Genomic DNA, 19644 nt, shown 5'->3' on the forward strand with positions numbered 1-19644 from the left:
GGTATAGGATTTCCTGATTTCTAAGATCCCTTCCATCTCTGGAATGCTTTGATACATCCAAACACCAAAACTTAAAGTCCATTGTCTTCTGGATGTTCTGGGATGGGACTCTGGTGCTGATATAAACATCTGGCCCTTAATTGTGAAGCTGATCTTTCAGGCTTTGGGCCCTGAAAATGCAGTTTCTCCCAACTAACTTTGTTTCCTGGTTAGAAACATTATTTCCCAAATTATTAGGACAGAAAGAATGTAGAGGCTATTTTTAAAACAAAAAACAATAGCAAAGAGTAAAGCGTAAAAGAACAGTCCCCTGCAGTCACCAATCCCACTCTCACTGATAAACATCATGATAGTTTGACATTTCTTCTCCTGTTTATTTCCATGAACACATTTGACAATGTGTATGTGGGATATATATTCTACAAACAAGAATGTGTGCAGTGTGTGTTTTTAACCATGAGATCATGCTCTTTTAATACCTGCCTTGTTCTTATCGGGGAGATCAGGTGACTGCTGCTAGGGTCGCTGTGCTGCATCACTCCAGAAGGCATCTGTGTAGAGAGGAAGCATCCCAAGAAATACTCAGGCCCTGAAGGTTCAGCACTGTGGACAGGGACACAGCTCTCCTCCATTCTCACTTCTGGTGGTAAATTGGGTTCATGGTGGACAAAGATGACGAAGATATAGACATTGCCTTCAGGGAGCTCACAGTTTTATGGAACAGGTAGATGTGTAGTTGAAGAATGACTTAATAGTAACATGTAGATTATATTCTTATTCAAAAAAATGTAACAATGGTGGTAATGGTCAACATTTACCAGGTACACTGTGGAAGCACTTTGCTTGAGTCATCTCAGTTAATTCTCACGACCACAACATGATGGAAATTATCTTACGGTCTTATTTCACAGATGAAGAATCTGAAGCTCAGAAAGGTGAATAAATGGGGTCAAGGATGCATGTTGCCCTCTTGGAAAAACTCTAGATGTGGAATTTGGGGAGCAGATGCCAGTGACCAGCGATACATTCAGGCAAACAGTGGGGAGTGGGTTTGGGGGCTGGGGAGTTAAGCTATTCTTGCCACGATGGATTCGTCTTGTCATTTGGCTATATTTTTATTCATGCCACAGTAAGGAACTGCAGCCGAAACTCATTTACTACTTTGTTGCAGGGACAACAAGCATGTGTGTCTCCTGGCCCAAGTGACTGTCATGTCCTTGGGGAACATGGCCACATCTTGTATTGACTCTGTGTCTGTGGAAGCGTCTAGGGGCAGGACTGGGCCCTTGTTTGGGGAGTGGGTGGGCTTGCTGGTTTATTTCCCAGAGGGGCCCTCTCCCGGCTCCTCCTTGCCCCCTGCTGTCTGCTTTCCATACTGCAGCCAAAGTATCCCCTAACAAATGCCCCTCTGTCCTCTCCAGACATCCTGACTCTTCCTTGGTGGAGTCCCACCATCCCTGGGGAGCAGTCAAAGCCCCTTCCCTGGCCTTTAGGCATCTATTTGCATGCTGACCCTGCACCCCAGTCAGCTCCTTGTTTTTCTCCAACAACATGCCCTTTGCAGGGTGTGCGCCAAGCTGCTGTGGGTGCTCCCACCCCACCATGGTTCAGCCTTGTAGAGCCAGCCTGTCTCCTGACAGGGAGGTGTTCCCCGCGGGAAGTAGGTCTGCTTTCTTTGGTTGCTGGCAGGCCTCTGGCTGATCACACCAAGGACCTCTGTCATTGTTCCCCACCCCTCCTCATAGAGGCAGGTGTCACTCTGCAGATGCCTCCCTGGAGCTGCCAATCACTCCCCTGAAATCACAGTCTGAAATACAGCCTGACTTCTTTGGGTGGCTCAGTTCCCGAGAAACTGGGTTACGGTGCACTCTAGAGACCCCAGCCTCCCACCACCTCGTCTTCCCCTCTTACCCGTCCTGCTAAAATTCTTCCAAACTTTGTCTCTACAGGTAAGTGTGGAGACCTCAGCTCTTGGCCAGAGCCTGTAGGGTGCCAAGGAAAGCTGAGCCCAAACTCAAGCCCCCGGCGGACAGGAGCCCAACAAATGTCAGACCTCCCTGCCGAAGCAGGAAAATAAGAAGTCGGACAGGATCAGAACCGTAGGCTCTGTCTTCTGCTTGGGCTGTTGCAATGAGACTACCCTAGTCTGGGTGACTTACTCCCAGCTCTGGAGGTGAGAAGTCCAAGATCAAGCTCCCTGCAGATCTGGTATTTGGTGAGGACCCATGTCCTGGTTCACAGCCATCTCCTGTGTCCTCACGAGGCAGGAAGAGAGTGCTGGGGCTCCTAACCCTAGCCATGACCTAATCACCCTCATGACCTCTGACTTCATGACATAATCACCTTCCAAAGGCCCCACCTCCTAATGCCTTCACATTTGGTGGTTTGAATTTTAACATATGAATTGGGGGAGAGGACAAACATTTAGTCTTTATCAGGCACTGGGAGAACCTCCAAGTCTCTCTAGTGGAAGACAAAGACCTGGTTTCCTGAGGGGACATGTTAAACTTGGTCATCAAAGAGCTATGGTTACATGGTCAACATCATGGATCTTTAGGAAAATGCACGTCATAACCACTAGCCCCACCCACCAGGATGGCTAGAATGAGAAAATGAAAAGTAAATGTTGATGGGGCTGTGGAGAAATTGGAGCCCCACTATTGCTTGTGAGGATGTCAAATGGCGCAGCTGCTGTGGAACCTGGTGGTTAAATGGAATGTGGTTAAACGGAATTGCCATATGGCCTAGGAATTCCACTTCTGGATATAGCCTCAAAAGAGCAGAAAACTGGTCCTCGAGTGAGTGTGTGTACATGTGTGTGTATAACATTACTCCTTATCACAGCCAGAAGGCAGAAGCAGCTCCATGTCCATCAAAGGACGAGTGGACAAGCATCTCTGCAGAAGAATATTACTCGGCCAGAAAAAAGGAATGGCATTCTGAAATACACTATATGCAGGCAAAACTCAAAAACCTTATGCTAAATGAAATAAGCCAGACGCAAAAGGTCACACATGGTACCATTCCATTCATATGAAATATTCCAAATAGCTAAAATCATAGAGACCAAATGCCTGTCTGTGGTTGCCAGACGCTGGGGAGGGGAGGCAGTGAGGAGAAACTGCTTCATGGCTACTGTAAATTCCTGGATAACCTTATTTTTATTTAACCCAACATATCTTAAATGTTGTCATCTCTACATATACTCGGTATTCCAAAAATTATTAATGAGATATTGTACATTCTTTTTTTCCCCCATGTCAAGTCTTAAAATCCCATGTGTGTCTGACACCATCACACACCTTGAATCGGGGACTCCCCAGCTATCCAGTGCTCCTCCGCTGCATGTGGCTGACGGCTCCCACGTACCCCCCTCCCAGGGAATATTTAGGAAATCTGAGGGGTCTTTTTTATTTCCACAATTGTTGGGGAGCTGTAGGCATGGAGTGGGCTATAGTCACAAATGCAAAATATCCCAAGACAGTGCTAGAAAGTAAATAACTATCCTGGCCTCCCAATGGGATGTTCAAATCTCCCACTGAACACTCAAGAAGGAAAGGCTTGTGCCTATGTCTCTTTTATGTATAATCAGAAACTGCCTTTTGTATTGATCTATTGCACACTGGGTATTCCAGGAAGTTCGCCGCCATGTAAATCTGGGAAGATGTCACTAGTGTTTTGTTTGCAATTTTACCAGGAGTCACACACCATCCTGGAGACTCATCTCCAGAGCTGATATTTCAGCGCCTATATAACAGCCCTGCCAGCTTCCCTTTGTACACCCAGCTGCTTCTGGAAGTCCTCTAGTGTTGTACCTTTGCATTTACTCATAGACATGCATATTTTGTTTGTTTGTTTTTAGCATAAGTGATGTTCTTTTTATTTTTCCTTTAAAACTTGTAATTGGGAATTACATTGCTTTTTAAAAATTACATGTGGTTGTGCCTCTCTGGTGGCGCAAGGGGTTAAGCACCGCACTATGAAGCAGTCCATAGCCTCTGCAGCATGAGTTCCATCCCCGGCCAGCCAGAAAGCAGCCCACATGGCGCAGCAGACCTCTCCTGTCTCTCCGCTGCTCCCCTCAGCAGTATATTTCAGTCAGTCTGCCTGCTCTGCTCCCCGCTCTGGCTCTGGTGAATTCTCTCACCCTCCTGCGCTTCTGACTGTACCCAGTGCTTGTATAAATAAATAAATAAATAAATCTTTAAAAAAAAGAACCAAGGCCAGGTAGAACTAGGTCCTTGAGTGCCACCTTAACAGCTTTGAACTTAATCTCGAAGGCAGCAGTGAGCCATTGGAAAGTTGTTCTTTGTGTTGTCTATTTCAGAACTCCCATGTCCAAAGAAGCGCTGTAATTTTCTCCACTTTTCTTTTTTTTTTTTATAGAGGCATGTTTTATTTATTTATTTGTTTGTTCGTTTGTTTATACAAGCACTGGGTACAGTCAGAAGCACGGGAGGGTGAGAGAATTCACCAGAGCCAGAGCAGGGAGCAGAGCAGGCAGAAGGACCAAAGTACACTGCTGAGGGGAGCAGCGGGCGGCAGGAGAGGTCTGTGTGCCAATTTTCTCCACTTTTAATAAAGACTTTATTTAAAAGTAATTTTAGACTTATTAGAGTTTGCAAGAACAGTACAGGGAGTTCCCATAAACCTTTCACCCAGCTTCCCCTAATGATAACATCTTAAATAGCTACAGTCCATTTACAAAACCAGGAAATTAACATTGGTATGATGGTATAAACGCAACCTTATTCAAGTTCACCAGCCTTTACCTGCATGCATGTATGTATGTGTGTGTGTGTGAGAGAGATTCCATAACAGCTTGTCATGTGTATGTAGACCATCAGTACAACCAGCATACACAACTGTCCCATCACTACCAGTGTGTGTGTGTTTAAGACAATTGTGTGCTTTCCTGGTGTCAAGGTAATTGTGCATTATTTGGGAGGTCATAAGTATGATTTAAAATATTCAACAGCTCATTGTAGAGATTATACAAATAAGAAAGAGGGCAAGACAAACAAGACCCGTCTCTTTTTATTTCCTTTTGACCACAAATTTGGTCTAATGTACTTTTTTAAAAAAAAAAAAAGATTTATTTCTTTATGCATACAAGAGCTGGGGTATAGGCCAGAGATGCGGGAGGACTCACCAGAGACAGAGCGGGGAACAGAACAGGCAGACTGACTGAAATCCACTGCTGAGGGGAGCAGCGGGCGAGGCAGGAGAGATCTGCTGCGCCATCCGGGTAGCTCCCTGGCCGGCCGGGGACCAAACTCGTGCTGCAGAGGCTGAGGATTGTTTCACAGTGCAGTGCTTAACCCCTTGCGCCACCAGAGAGGCCCGGTCTCATGTACTTTTGAAAGGATCAGGGGTAATGTCTTCACATTTTGTGTAGCTAAAGTTCCAGTTACTGTTCAGTAATAATACCTTGTTTCATTGAAGTTCCTTAGATGATTAAGATATCAAACCAGACACCAAATTATGTGAGATGGCAAGACATAGTCTCTTGCTCTATCTTTTTTAAAAGGAATCATAAGAATAAGCTAGGAAATATTTTTTTAAAAGATTTATTTATTTATGCATACAAGAACTGGGGTATAGGCCAGAAGGGGTGGGGGCCAGTGAGAGGATTCACCAGAGACAGAGTGGGGAGCAGAACAGGTGGATCAGCTGAAATCCACTGCTGAGGGGAGCAGCAGGCGGGACAGGAGAGGTCTGCTGCACCGTGTGGGCAGCTCCCTGGCCTGGGGATCGAATTCACAATGGAGTAAATCCTTAGTGATTTACTGGATCACTAAAGAGTCTTGTTTTGACTTGGACAGATAGCACCAGATTGCCCTGCCAAGGGATTGTGCCCAACCACACTCTCTTCCAGCACAAAATGAGGGTGTCCCTTTCCCTGTAAACCCTCCACCCTTGCACTGTGGTTGTCCAGTAGAAATGCAGCACTCCGAGAGCAGAGGTTGTCAACCTTGGTGCACATCAGTTTCACCTGGGACTTAGAAGTCAGCAACCAGATTCTGGACTAGGGCCTTCAAGGGAGCCCCAAAGCTCCCCCTCACCACCAGAGGGCGCCCTTTGAGCCCCTGGAGCCCAGGAAGCTTGGGAGACCAAAAAGAGAAGGCAGATGGTCATTTCAGGTCCAGGAGTCCAGACAAGCTTTGTCATTGACCTCTATTCCTGCTTCCCACACCTGGTGAAGCCACTCCTGAGTCCTGAGAATTCCTACCTCTATGCCAGAGGCGATAACACAAAGCTTCTGATCTGTGGGGAGAGCAGAGGCGGTAAGGAGAAGGAAAGCATTCCAAACAAGGACAAAGGCACAGAGAAACTGCTGACATTAACCCCAATTTTATAATGGTACTTTCACCTAACAAGTTAACATGGACGCTGTAACATAATAAGGAGAGGAATCACCAGTAAAAAGGCAGTGTCCATTGTGTTGGGACAACTGAATATCTACATGCAAAAGAACGAGGCTGCTATATATAAAAAAACAACTACTACATGCTACATATAAAAAATCAACTCAAAATGCATGAAAATCCTGGACATAAGAGCTAAAAGCATAACCCTCGCAGAAGAAAATGTATATGAAATCAAAAACACAAACAACAAAAGAGGAAAGGGGATACATTGGAATTTGCCAAAATTTTAAACATTTGTGCATCAAAGGACATTATCAAGAAAGTGAAAGGACAACCTATGGAGCTGGAGAAAATATTTGCAAGTTATCTTTCATAAGAGCCTGGTACTTAGAATATGTTCAAAAATGGTACAACTCAGGGCTTCCCTGGTGGTGCAGGGGTTAAAGTCTCAGCCCTGCCAAGCTTTGGCCAGCCACTGCATCATGAATTCGATCCCCCACCAGGGAGCTACCCACATGGTGCAGCAGATCTCTCCTGTCTGGCCCCCTGCTCCCCTCAGCAGTGTATTTCAGTCAATGCGCCTGTTTTGCTCCCCACTCTGTCTCTCGTGAATCCTCTCACCCCCACAACTCTGGCCTGTACCCCAGTTCTTGTAGGCATAAATAAATTTTAAAAATCTTACAACTCAACAACAAAAAGGCAACACCTCGATTCAAAAGTGTGCAAAAAACTCAAGTAGACTTTTTTTTAATATAAATTACAGTATTTTTTTTAAAGATTTATTTATTTATTTATTTATACAAGCACCGGGTACCGTCAGAAGCGTGGGAGGATGAGAGAATTCACCAGAGCCAGAGGGGAGAGCAGAGCAGGTGGACTGACGAAGTACACTGCTGAGGGGAACAGCGGGCAGCAGGAGAGGTCTGCGCGCCATGTGGGACCCTTGCCGGCAGACTAGGGATTGAACCGGCGCTACCGAGGCTGCGGGCAGCTTCGCAACCCAGCGCTCAACCGCTGTGCCACCGGGGAGGCCCTCAAGTAGACATTTCTCCAAAGAAGATGTGACAACTGGTCAGCAAAGCGCTGAAAAGGTGCTCAGCACCATTAGCCATTAGGGAAATGCAAATCACAACCACAAGCTAGTACTTCACACCCACTAGACTGGTACTAATTTTAAAAGTGGAAAATAACAAGTGTGGGCGAGAATATGGAAAAATTGGAGCCCTCGAGCATGGCTAGTGGAAATGTAAAATAGTGCAGCTGCTGTGGAGAACACATTTTGGGAGTTTCTCCAAAAGTTAAACATAGAATTACCATCTGACCCAGCAGTTCCACTCCTAGGGTAGACCCAAAACACTGAAAACAGGTGCTCAAACAAATACTTGTAAGTGAATGTAGCTAGAAGGTGGAAACAACCCAAATGTCCATCAAGGGATGAACAAATTATGGTGCGTATATGCAATGATTGAGAAAGAGGATGTACTGACACATGCCACAACATGGATGAACCTCAAAAACAGCGTGTCAAGTGAAAAGTAGTAAAACACAAAAGGCCATGTATGGTATGATTCCACATATATAAATCTTCCCAAATAGGTAAGTCTGTAGAAATAGAAATAACATTGGTGGTTGTCAGGGATTTGGGAGAAAGGTAGATGGGGAGAAACTGTTTAATGGGGACATGGTTTTCCTTTGGGGTGATGAGAACATTCTGGAACAAGATGGAGGTGATCACCACACAACATTGTGAATGTGTTACAGGGCCCTGCTCTATAACAAATGCACCAAATGCCAATAGATTATTCACTTTGAAATGGTTAACCTAATGTTAAGTGAACTTCCCCTCAATCAAAAGAGAAAGAAAATTGTAATTCTACCATAAAAGACAAATGAAAAATTAGGCGGGCTAATGGGTAGGTAAGTAGGCAGCTAGACAAGTAGGTACACTGTCTGGGTAATTGAGACCCCAACCTTACCCTCCTCTCATTTGTCCATTTCCAGAGCTTTAAACCAGCACCCCACAAAGAACCTGGCACATAATAGGCGTCTATACATGCCACATGAGTACATTAATCTATAATGATCCCCGTGTACTGACCATGATTTTGAAAGCAAGTTAGCAATCTACTTGGCCAAACTGCCGGGGGTTGAATCTCTCTGACATCTGGCAAGTTAAAGTTCTAAGAACCAAGCACCCCAGTTACCTCTTCTGCAAGTGACTGGCGCCCTGTGCCATGTACTTCCTGCTGCTCATGCCTCTGGACAGTCTCCTTCCCCTCTAGGAAGAGCTGACCTGCATGACCAATAGGCTACTGAGGGTGTGAGAGTGTGTGAGTTCTGCAAGTGGGTCACAAGACACCGCAACTTCTGCCTTGCTGTCTGTCATCCCCTGCTCTGGGGAAAGCAGCCACCATGTTGTCAGGACACTCATGCCGCCCCGTGACGACGGCCATGTGTTGAGGACCTGCCGCCTCCTGCCAGCACCCAGCATGGACCTGCCAGGCATGCAAGTGAGCTGCTTGGAAAGGGATCTCCCGGCCCACATCAGCCTTAGAGGAGCATAGCACGGCCATGTCCCAGCTACAACATCAGGGGAGGCGGGAACTGGAACCACCAACTCAGCAGCTCCTGATTTTCTCACCTGCAGAAACTGAGATAACCAGTGACTAAATTTGGGGATTATTTGCTTTGCAACCATATATGTGCTACCGCATCATTTTATGAAGAGTAGACGTAATAATATGTGGAATATATGTGTTTGAGAATGGGCTTTACAAACAAGCACAGGGGATTAGAGACCCCTGGAGTGTGATCGGGACCAGGGGCCTTCAGACTGCCTTGACAAGTAAGTGGCTATTGCTCAAAGTGTGCAGAAATGGTTTAGGAAATTAAAGGAAAAAGGATTGCCCTGTGACTTGACATCAAAATTTTGCCCAGAAATATGGAATTATTTTGGCTGGCAAAAAGTATGTTTTGTGAAAAAAAGAGAGTCACCATGTAAAACTCAAGAAACTGTTTAACATCAAACCCCTCCACATTTCCAGTTTTTCTTGAGAATTCCTAAGATATAGCAACACTGCCCACATTTCCCCTGGTGATGAGCAGCTAGAATTCAGTAGCAGCTGCCCCTTCCACAGGAAAGGGGTGAGATTCTAGTTCACCTCAGTCCACACTCCACCCTACAGCTCGCCCCCACCCAGGCTGAGATCAAAATTTGAACACACTTATCATGTGAGCATTTCAGTTACTCTTTTGCTTTCAGCAGGGCAATATTTCTGAGTATCAAAAATGGGAATGTTAGATCAAAAGGCTTTTTGGCATTTCAGTATTATGCCTGAATACTATATTATGCATCAAAAGATTACTCAGGGCTCCCTGGCATATAGATCCATGAAATCCATGAACTTACCTTTTTGAACTTTAGATACGTGATAACACCTGTCAGAACCTGATAAGACGAGGAGGGAGGGGCGTGGGCATGAGGGGAGAATGGAAAGCCAGGAGATTCTCTTGCTTTATTTGCATCATAGACATAATCTCAATCATCAGGAATGAAAGAATGTTCTGGGAGATTCTAGAGAAGGACAAACTGCTCTTGTCTTCAGATTCCCAGCATGGCCAGTGTTCTTGGCATGCATGGGATCGTGTGACACAGAGACATACCACCCCCACCCCCGTACTTCAGGCCTACGCCCCAGTTATTGTATGCATAAATAAATGAAATAAATCTTTAAAAACAAATAAATAAAAATAAGTAAAATCTTATTGGAAAAAATAAGAATAAGTAAAATCTTATTGGAAAAAATACCTTTCAATTCAATGATTCTTAGGCATATTAACACAAACTTGTTGGAGAGGGGAAAATGCACTGAATCAAGCAGTTAGAATTTAATGCACATCCCTGAGCACAAGTTCGATCCCCAGCCAGGGAGCAACCCACATGATGCAGCAGACCTCTCCTGACTCACCTGCTGATCCCCTCAGCAGTATATTTCAGTCAATTTGCCTGTTCTGTTGCCCACGCTGTCTCTGGTGAATCCTCTCACTCTCCACACTTCTGGCCTGCACCCCAGTTCTTGTATGCATAAATTAATAAATCTTTAAAAAAAATCCCTGGTGTTTAGTGATGTTGAACACCTTTTTATGTACCGATTGGTCACTTGTGCATCTTCATTGGAAAAAAAGTATCTATTTCAGGGGCCTCCCTGGTGGCGCAAGGGGTTAAGGAGTTCGATCCCCGGCCGGCCAGGAAACAACCCCTATTGGGTAAAGCAAACCTCTCCTGTCTCGCCTGCTGATCCCCTCAGCAGTGTGTTTCAGTCAGTCTGCCTGTTCTGCTCCCCGCTCTGTCTCTGGTAGATCCTCTCACCCCCTGCGTTTCTGGCCTTTGCCCCAGCTCTTGTATGCATAAATAAATAAATCTTAAAAAAAAAAAAAGTATTTCATTCCTTCGTCCATTTTTAATTGGATTATCCATTGTTTTTGCTATGGAGTTGTGTACATTCTTTGCATATTTGGAATAGTAACCCTTTACCAGATATATGATTTGCAAATACTTTCTCCCATCTCCTTGGTTGTTTTTTCATGTTGAGGCTTCCTTTGCTGCACAGAAGCCTTTTGGTTTGTTATAGTCCTATTTGTTTTTGTTTTCATCACCTGTGCCTTTGACGCAAATAGATGTTTTATTGTGTTGAGGAATGATTGTTAAAATTACTGCATATGATGACACTATTGTCTGAAGTCCAAGTGGGTATCTCCCTGGCCAGGGATCGAACTCATGCTGCAGTGGCTGTGGCTGTGGGTAGCTGCATAGGTTGCGGGTTTTATTTTTTTTTTAAGATTTATTTATTTATTTATTTATTTATTTATTTATTTATTTATTTATGCATACAAGAGCTGGGGCACAGGCCAGAGGCGCGAGAGGGTCAGAGGATTACCAGAGACAGAGCGGGGAACAGAACAGGCAGACTGACTGAAACACACTGCTGAGCGGAGCAGCGGGCGAGTCAGGAGAGGTCTGCTGCACCATGTGGGTTGCTCCCTGGCCAGCCCTAATAGATTGTGCTGCAGAGGCTGCAGACAGCTTTATAGGTTGCGTTTTAACCCCTTGCGCCACCAGGGAGGCCCTGACAAGATTTTGTTTTAAAGTCAAGCAGGCAACATGTTAATTTTAATATTTCATGCCCAAAGTTCTTTACAAGTTTTCTTGACTTTCCCTTTAGTGGCACGTAGATATTACAGGAGGTGATAAACACATTAATCATATTTTCATTAGTATGATTGGTATGATTTTGTTAGTTTTTCTAATACTTTAGAATTTTTTTTTTAAATCTACAGACTTTTTTTTTTTAAAGATTTATTTATTTATTTATACAAGCACGGGGTACAGTCAGAAGCGCGGGAGGGTGAGAGAATTCACCAGAGCCAGAGCGGGGAGCAGAGCAGGCAGACAGACTGAAAGCACTGCTGAGGGGAGCAGCGGGCAGCAGGAGAGGTCTGCGCGCCATGTGGGACCCTCCTCCGGTGGCCGGGGAGCAGCCGGGGATTGAACCGGCACCGCAGAGGCCGCGGGCAGCTTCGCAACCCAGCGCTCAACCGCTGCGCCACCGGGGAGGCCCTACTTTAGAATTTTTTTTCTTGACACTGTGAGATTGCATAAATACTTGTTAGGATTCTTTTATCTTTTTATTGGTATTGATAGAATGGATGAAATCTCTAGCACAAAGCATGGCATAAAGCAAACAGATAATTGATGTTATTTGTTTCCTCAACAACCCCACCTTCTTCACAATACTCCCCTTCCCTAAAAAGTTTGTTTCTGGTAGTTGGAAATATGCTGAATTTATATCATTGTGATTGTTTTCAAATAAGGAAATACATATTATTATTTTTTGTAAAAAAAAAAAAGTCAAACAGACAAGCCACTGGGAACAGGGTTTATTGTTACCTCTGCATCAAATTAATGGCTGTTAAAGATGCATTAAATTGTCCCTTTGATCTTGTAATTGCCTTCTGCTGGGTGATGCCTGCTTCTACAACTGCAAGTTTCTATTTGTCCCTCCAACCTAAAGAAAATGTGTTTGTCTTGGAGAGAAGTTCAGGCGATGACAACTCACTCAGACCTGGGTTCTGACTTGATCATTTTGATCCTAGATTCGACTCCCCCTCTGGTTTTAGTTCCTTTTGTTGGGCAGCAAAAAACATACACTCTTCCCTTTTCATCCCTGATTCCTGAAAACAACTTAAGTGTGATGCCAATCAAATTCATTGATGACTCCTTCCTGCCTCCCACTACAAGTCTCCTGACTTCCTTTTAAGTGACTTGAGATGATTTTTTTCTTTGACATTTTTTGCTTGTTCTGGGGTCATAATATTTCAGGAGAGAATCTCTGTAGGTCACTTGGGGGAAGTGAATAAATATGAGAGTGGTGGAATTTTAAGCTGAATCATATGTAATTGACTTTTTGTAAATCAAAAATAGCTGACTATTGGCAATTTTGCATGCTACCACTTAGTATTTTCAGATTCTGGAAAGATCACAGAAAGAACAATGTTCCCAGCTTCTGGACACAGGCAATCAAGGGCTCATTCAGTTAGAAATTGTCCCCAACCCCCCAGCAAGCCCTGGAAGGGGACTTGGTAGACATTGAAAGGCTTTGTAGTCAGTTTAATGTAAATGAAGTCTTGGGTGTAAATGATCCATTTTCATCAAAAGCAAGTGCTATACTTGTTAGGATTCAGATATAAATGATCTGGGTACCTCACCTTGACAAGCAGCTAAAATAGCTTATCCAAGAAAAGAGCATTTAATAGGCAACTCTATTGAAAATGGAGCCAGGCACTACTAAGTGCTTTGTCTATTGACTCATTTAATCCTATAAAGTAGACACTGTAATTAGTATGAGCTTTAGAAATGGGGAAACTGAAGCCCAGTTTCCATGGAGAAGTTAAGTGACTTGCCCAAGGTCATTCAAGGAGTTAGAGTTCAAGCAATTTGGATATAAAATCATTGCTTAACCATTTCCCAGACAGCCCTCACCCTCTTCCTCCCACCTCCTGTCATCTCTGTCCCCTCTAGGAGGGTCATTCATTCCACAATTATACATAGGCCCATTGTCTGCACCTGGCTTTGTGGAATGGTACAAGTTCCCCCTCCCGAGGTCTAACAATTTCATATTATAAACAGGTGAGTAAACAATTACTTTCATCTCCCACCCAAACCCAATCTGTCACATATAAATAGGTGTTAAAAAATCATGTTTCTTCAAATACTTAATGACATGGGGCTAATGTTTATAACAGATTTTTCATTGTCAAATAGCACTTGCTCAGTATAACAAATTCAAACAGTTAAGAAGTAAAAGGTTTTCCTCCAGTTTTCCAATTCCATCATCCTAGAGGTATATACACTGTTGACATGCTGGTGTGTATCCTTCCAGACACTTCTCAAGCAAGTATGAAATAACAAATATAAAGTAAGTTGTGTCATCTGTGCATTTCACTTACATAGGCTAACTTTACCAGATGGACATTTTAAATAATGGGTATGATCAAAACTGTCTTCCCAGCTTATGAGTCAGGGTGAGTTAGGGGAGCCTCTCCGTTCCTTGAGTATGATTCTAGAGTTTAAAGACCTGTGCTTTTTATGGACCAGAACTTCTTTAAAAAAAAAAAAAAAAAGATTTATTTATTTATTTATACAAGCACTGGATACAGTCAGAAGGGTGAGAGAATTCATCAGAGACAGAGCGGGGAACAGAACAGACAGACTGACAAAATACACTGCAGAGGGGAGCAGTGGGTGTGGCAGGAGAGGTCTGCCGCTGTGTGGGACCGTCGCCCGCCCGGTGGCCGGGGACTGGAGCTGCAGAGGCCGTGGGCAGCTTTGCAACCCAGCGCTCAACCGCTGTGCCACCAGGGGAGGCCCTAGACCAGAACTCCTGAATGCACATTGGTCACTTCCCTGGTGTTTACCTGGGGAAGTGAGGATTTCCAAAGGGATTTTGACTATGTGCCAGCTTAGTTTTGCGTTGCCACTTTGCTAGATATGGCCAAAGAAACCCAAGTTTCTTGTTGAATTTTAGGCCTTCAGACCAAGCTCCCAATCACTATGAGGGAGAAATTCTGGACAAACAAAAAATCTCTTCTAAGAAGAGGCAATTGGGTTTTCCAGGGACAGAGATCACTCAAGAGAAGCCTTGACTTTTTTCCCTCTATATGTCCCGCGGGCATTAATTTGCTGTGTATATCACAATTATTTTAGTTAACACAATTATTTTAGTTCTTGGATGTCCCTGCACTTATTGCCATCAGTGTCCTTCTCTGCCATACCTAGGGGCAGGTTGGTTAAAGTCTACTTCACACTCGTGAGAACACAAATCTCTCTGACCCTAACCAGTGTGAGCTACTACTCCATGGGGGTAGAGGGAGAGTTATCTGCAGCTCCCAGGAGCATCTGTCCCAGGTGTGTCTGACTTCCTTACTGGGCTGGGTATCACTGGTTGCCTGGAGGCAGAAAGTCGGGGGAATCACCAAAGGAAGATACTTTCAAGAGTGATGAACATATTTATTATCTTGATTAAGTGACAGTTTCATGGGTGCACAGATGTCAAACTCATCAAAATGCAACTTAGAATATGTGCCACTGGGCCTCGCTGGTGGCGCAAGGGGTTAAGACTCAACCTATGAATAAATCTACAGCACTAAGAGGGGCCTCTAACATGGACTTGGGGTAACACTTGTGTGCCAGTGGTTAACAGTGGGGGGGCACATGAGACATCTCTGTACCTCCCCCTCAATTTTCTGTGAACCTTGAATTGCTCGTTAAGAAATTAAGTCGATAAAAATACAAATACCAAGAAGAAAACAAGATTTCTTTCATGGCTGATGTGACCAGGTGCATCTATCAGACAAGGTCGCAGACACCTGCGGTATTGGGCGCCACCCTCCTTGAGCAGGAGCTGTGTGTGACTGGGCCGTTCTTCTGGGCTGGCGGCGCAGGGACAGCAGGGCCTGACCAGTCCCTGCAGCTGGGCTCAGGCGGGCCTCGCAGCCCAGGGACCGGCTCCTTCCTCCCGTGGCCACTAGAGGGCAAAAGGCCCGGTGCAGCGCGGGCTGCGGGATCGGGGCCCAGCAGGTGATTCAGCCGCAGGGCCCTCCCTGCTCCTGGGCTAGGAGGCAGGTGAACACCCTGTCAGCGCATCTCTTGGCATCTGGTACAGCCAGGCGAGCGGCGGTGGTTCCAGGAGACCCAGAGGATCAACTTAGGGCAGGGGGTGGGGAGAGGCTTTGCTCCCCCAGGCCTGCGTTCCTGAGCCTTGACCCCAGGGTGGCTGGACACCCTCGACCCCTCTGCAGACAGTCTGGCGGCGTGGGGAGCACACAGGTACATTACCGGCTACAATAACCCTGTAATGGATCAGGCAGCGCTTCCTGGACGAGGCTCGGTTTTCATTTACTGTAAGCAGTCCTGCTGCTCCGAGCACGCAGCGCGAGAGCAGGAGAGGGGCAGGCATGGCTCGGAGTGTGCTCACACCAAAGTAGCTGCAGCCAGAGGGGCCAAGTCGGGCTGGGACCCACCGGGGCCTCCAGGAGACAGCGTGTGAAGGAGGCATGGCCCCGGGAGGTGCAAAGGGCCTGGGGCCCAGCCTTGCACAGACCTGCCTTCACCCCAACTCCCCCATCTACTGACCAGCCGCTCTGGTTACTTCCCTCCGGAGGCTTCACCTACATCTTGAAGGTGGGGTGATAAATAGATTTCTATTCACTGGACACTTTGAGGCAATGTCTGTGGAATGCAAAGGTGTTCCCAAATAGTCTGTGCAATTGAAATCAAGAGTTTATATTAGATCCCCAAAAAGAAAGTGGGGGTGATATTAAAGACAGTGGTATGAGATACTGGTCTCCTACCACTCGCCACTCTCGGTAGCTAAAATTAGACAGTAGCTTGAAACATCTGTTATCACCACCCCGGCCCTGCCCGTGGCTCCCCTCGCTGGGGTCTCACCTGATGGGCAGAGAGAGCTGAAGGATGGACACTGCATCTCTGCACACGTGGAGGTGACCTTACCCTGGATGCCTGGGTGGGGAACTGACTCTGCCTCCCCTATCATGGTGACTGCGGGTGCCAGCAGCACCCTCAGTGAGGGAGAGAACTCCCCAGACAGTGAATTGCAAGGCTTGTGGGGAGACCACAGGGAGGGGCGGAGGAGAAACAGAGATGGTGCATTAGCGCCTGGGGCTGCTGTAACAGCCCCACCGCTGGGGCTCTGAGAAGCACAGATGTTTTTTATCTGACAGGCTGGGGGTCAGAAGTGCAAGCTCAATCTCAGTGTTCAAATCAGAGTATGGCTGGGCCGCCTTCCCTGTGGGAGCTTCTAGAAGCCACATCCACTCAGTGCCTGTGGCTCCTCCCAACCTCTTCGAAGCTCCTCACGCCCTGCTCCCACCACCCCAGCTTCTTATCCTTCCCTGCTCCTGCCCCCTGCCACGCCATTGACCCAGCAGGGTAGAGCCCTGCATCATCTCCCTCAGGACCCCTGCTGTATGTATCCCCTGTAAAGGCACCTTCTCTCACTTGTAATGAATTACATTATCTAGGGTAATACTTTGAGACTGTGTTCACCTGCAACCCTTCACATACACAACTTTTTTTTTTAAGATGTATTAATTTATTTATGCAAGCCCTGGGTACAGTCAGAAGCGCGGGAGGTTGAGAGAATTCACCAGAGCCAGAGCAGGGAGCAGAACAGGCAGACTGATGAAATACACTGCTGAGGGGAGCAGAGGGCACGGCAGGAGAGGTCTGCTGCGCCATGTGGGACCCTCGCCGGTGGCCAGGGATCGAACCGGCGCTGCAAAGGCTGCGTGCGGGCAGCTTCGCAGCCCAGCGCTCAACAGCTGCACCAGCAGGGGAGGCGCCACAACTTTTTTTTTAAGAATTATTTTACTTATGCATACAAGAACTGGGGTACAGGCCAGAGTTGTGGGGGGTAAGAGGATTCACCAGAGGCAGAGTGGGGAGCAGAACAGGGGGATCTACTGAAATCCACTGCTGAGGGGAGCAGCGGGGAGACAGGAGAGGTCTGCTGCGCCGTGTGGGTCAGCTCCCTGGCCGGCCAGGGGGTGACTGGGACAGGCAGCCTGGAGGAGGTGATGTGGAGAGAAGAGGTGGGGTAGCCTGGAGGAGGTGGGGTGAAGAGAAGCAGAGAGCTCGGAGGCTGGGGAGGAGGGTGCATGCGGAGGCTGCCGTCTTGAGCTCTGAGATCAGAAGTTCTCAGGCAACCTCTCAGCTCGAAAATGGGTTAACATTGCACTTCTGTTGTTGACATAAACCTGACCTCAAGATTTTATTGTCTCCATAATAAACAAAAGGTGAAGCTTAGGAGCAGCTCACTTGGCCCTCCCTCCTCTTGCCTCCCGGCTCTGACTCTAGCATGGCTTCCTGGCTGCCTGCTTGTCCACCTGCAGCAGTATCGGTGCCTCATAGTGCTGAAACTCAACCCCTGGCACCACCAGGGAGGCCCCCACACACAACTTTTTATTTATTTTTTATTTTATTCACACACAACTTTTTAAAAAGTTTGTTTGAGTAGGGTGTCTGTCACTTGCAACCAGAAGCATCTTAGTTATGATAGTGTGTGTCAGTTATTGCAATTCACCCTTTTCTCCTGCTCTGTGAAAATGGGTCTGGGACCTTTTCAGTATTTTCGCTGTGGTGTGGGCACTGAAGCTTTGTCTGTAGAGGGCGCTGCAGAGTCATTTCAGGAGCAAAGGATTTTTCTGCGTGGTTCCTGGTACTCACCTGGCAGGCTGTTGGCTTGTGCCTAAATATTTCTCCAGTGTGCAGTTCCTGCAGTGCCCGGGGCCAGGCTCCGCCCAGCACACACCTGGGTGGCTTTGTAGAAAAGGGCCTCAGCCTATCCAGTGCCTGGCTCCTGCACTGCCCGTGGCCAGTGGCACCCAGTGGCCAGTAGCTTCTCCAACACCCTCCAGCAGTTTCATAGCAATTGTCCCCAGCTCCTCTGAGGCTCCCGGTGTGTCCAGTGCCTGCCCCTGCAGCACACATGGCTCTCCCAAAGTCCAGCCCTTTCCTGTGGGCAGTTTCTGCAGAACCCTAGAGAGCAGATTTCTGGCAAGTTCCAAAAGGCAGGTTTCCAGAAAGGTCCACTGCCTTACCAAAAGCGCTGAAGGTTGGGTGCCTCTTCCTTGGGTGTTCTATCCCAGCCCTAGGCTGTTGTAAATGAGAAGTTTAAATTAGAAGTCCAGCTCTTCATCACCCCGGCCCTATATACAACAGTCACTTACCCACGTTTCAGTCCGTGATGGCCCCACAGGTGAAGTTGTTCTCATAGGCTGAGTCATCTGGCTGTGTGAGATCACACTCTGACATTCGCACCATGACAAAATGCCCTAACAATGCATTTCTCAGAATGAGTCCCTGTGGGCAAGTGACACATGACAGTAGCTAATCATTTCTGAAGTTGAACTTCCACTGTCCTAATTGCTGTACAAATTCCCTCTCCTGGCTGGAGCCAGGCTTAAATGTTTTGTGCGTGTGTGTGTGTTTGTGCACGCGTGTGCACTCATGCAGGCATTTAGTGACATAGGAAAGTGCTAGCTTTTATTTTCAATTTAAACACTTTTACAGGGGCCTCCCTGGTGGTGCAAGAGGTTAAGTCTCACCACTATAAAGCTATAAGCAGCCACTGCAGCACCAGTTCAATCCCTGGCCGAGGAGCTGACCCACAGGGCACAGCAGACCTCTCCGGTCTCCCTACTGCTCCCCTCAGCAGTGGATTTCAGTAGATCTGCCTGTTCTGCTGCGGCCCACTCTGTCTCTGGTGAATCCTTTCACCCCCCATCTGGAGCTCTGGACCCCAGCTCTTGTGTGCATAAAATAATTTTTTTTTAAATAATAATAAAAGTAAAAAAAAAAAAAAACCACTTTTACAGTGGTTGAACTTTTTAAAGCCATCACCTATCCCCTTTGCAATGCTGAGGTCATTAGGTTGGAAGCAGCAAGGTTAAGAGGCCAGGCTTCGGAGCTGGGTAGTGTGGGGTCAATTCCAGTCCTGCCCTTTACTCCCCGTGTGCTCAGGGACAAACCCCTTAACTCCTTGGTATCCCAGTTCCTGCTTCTGCAAAGCAAAGGTAATGGTAGCCCCCATTTCCTGGGGAGTTATGTATGCAAAGTCCCTAAAAATTTTAGCTGCTATCAGGTTTTAATGCAAATCGGGGTGAGAGGAAGGGGGAAGTCCTGACGGGGAAGAAG

This window comes from Talpa europaea (genome assembly GCF_964194135.1).
Source record: "Talpa europaea genome assembly, chromosome: 12".
NCBI classification, from domain to species: Eukaryota; Metazoa; Chordata; class Mammalia; order Eulipotyphla; family Talpidae; genus Talpa; species Talpa europaea.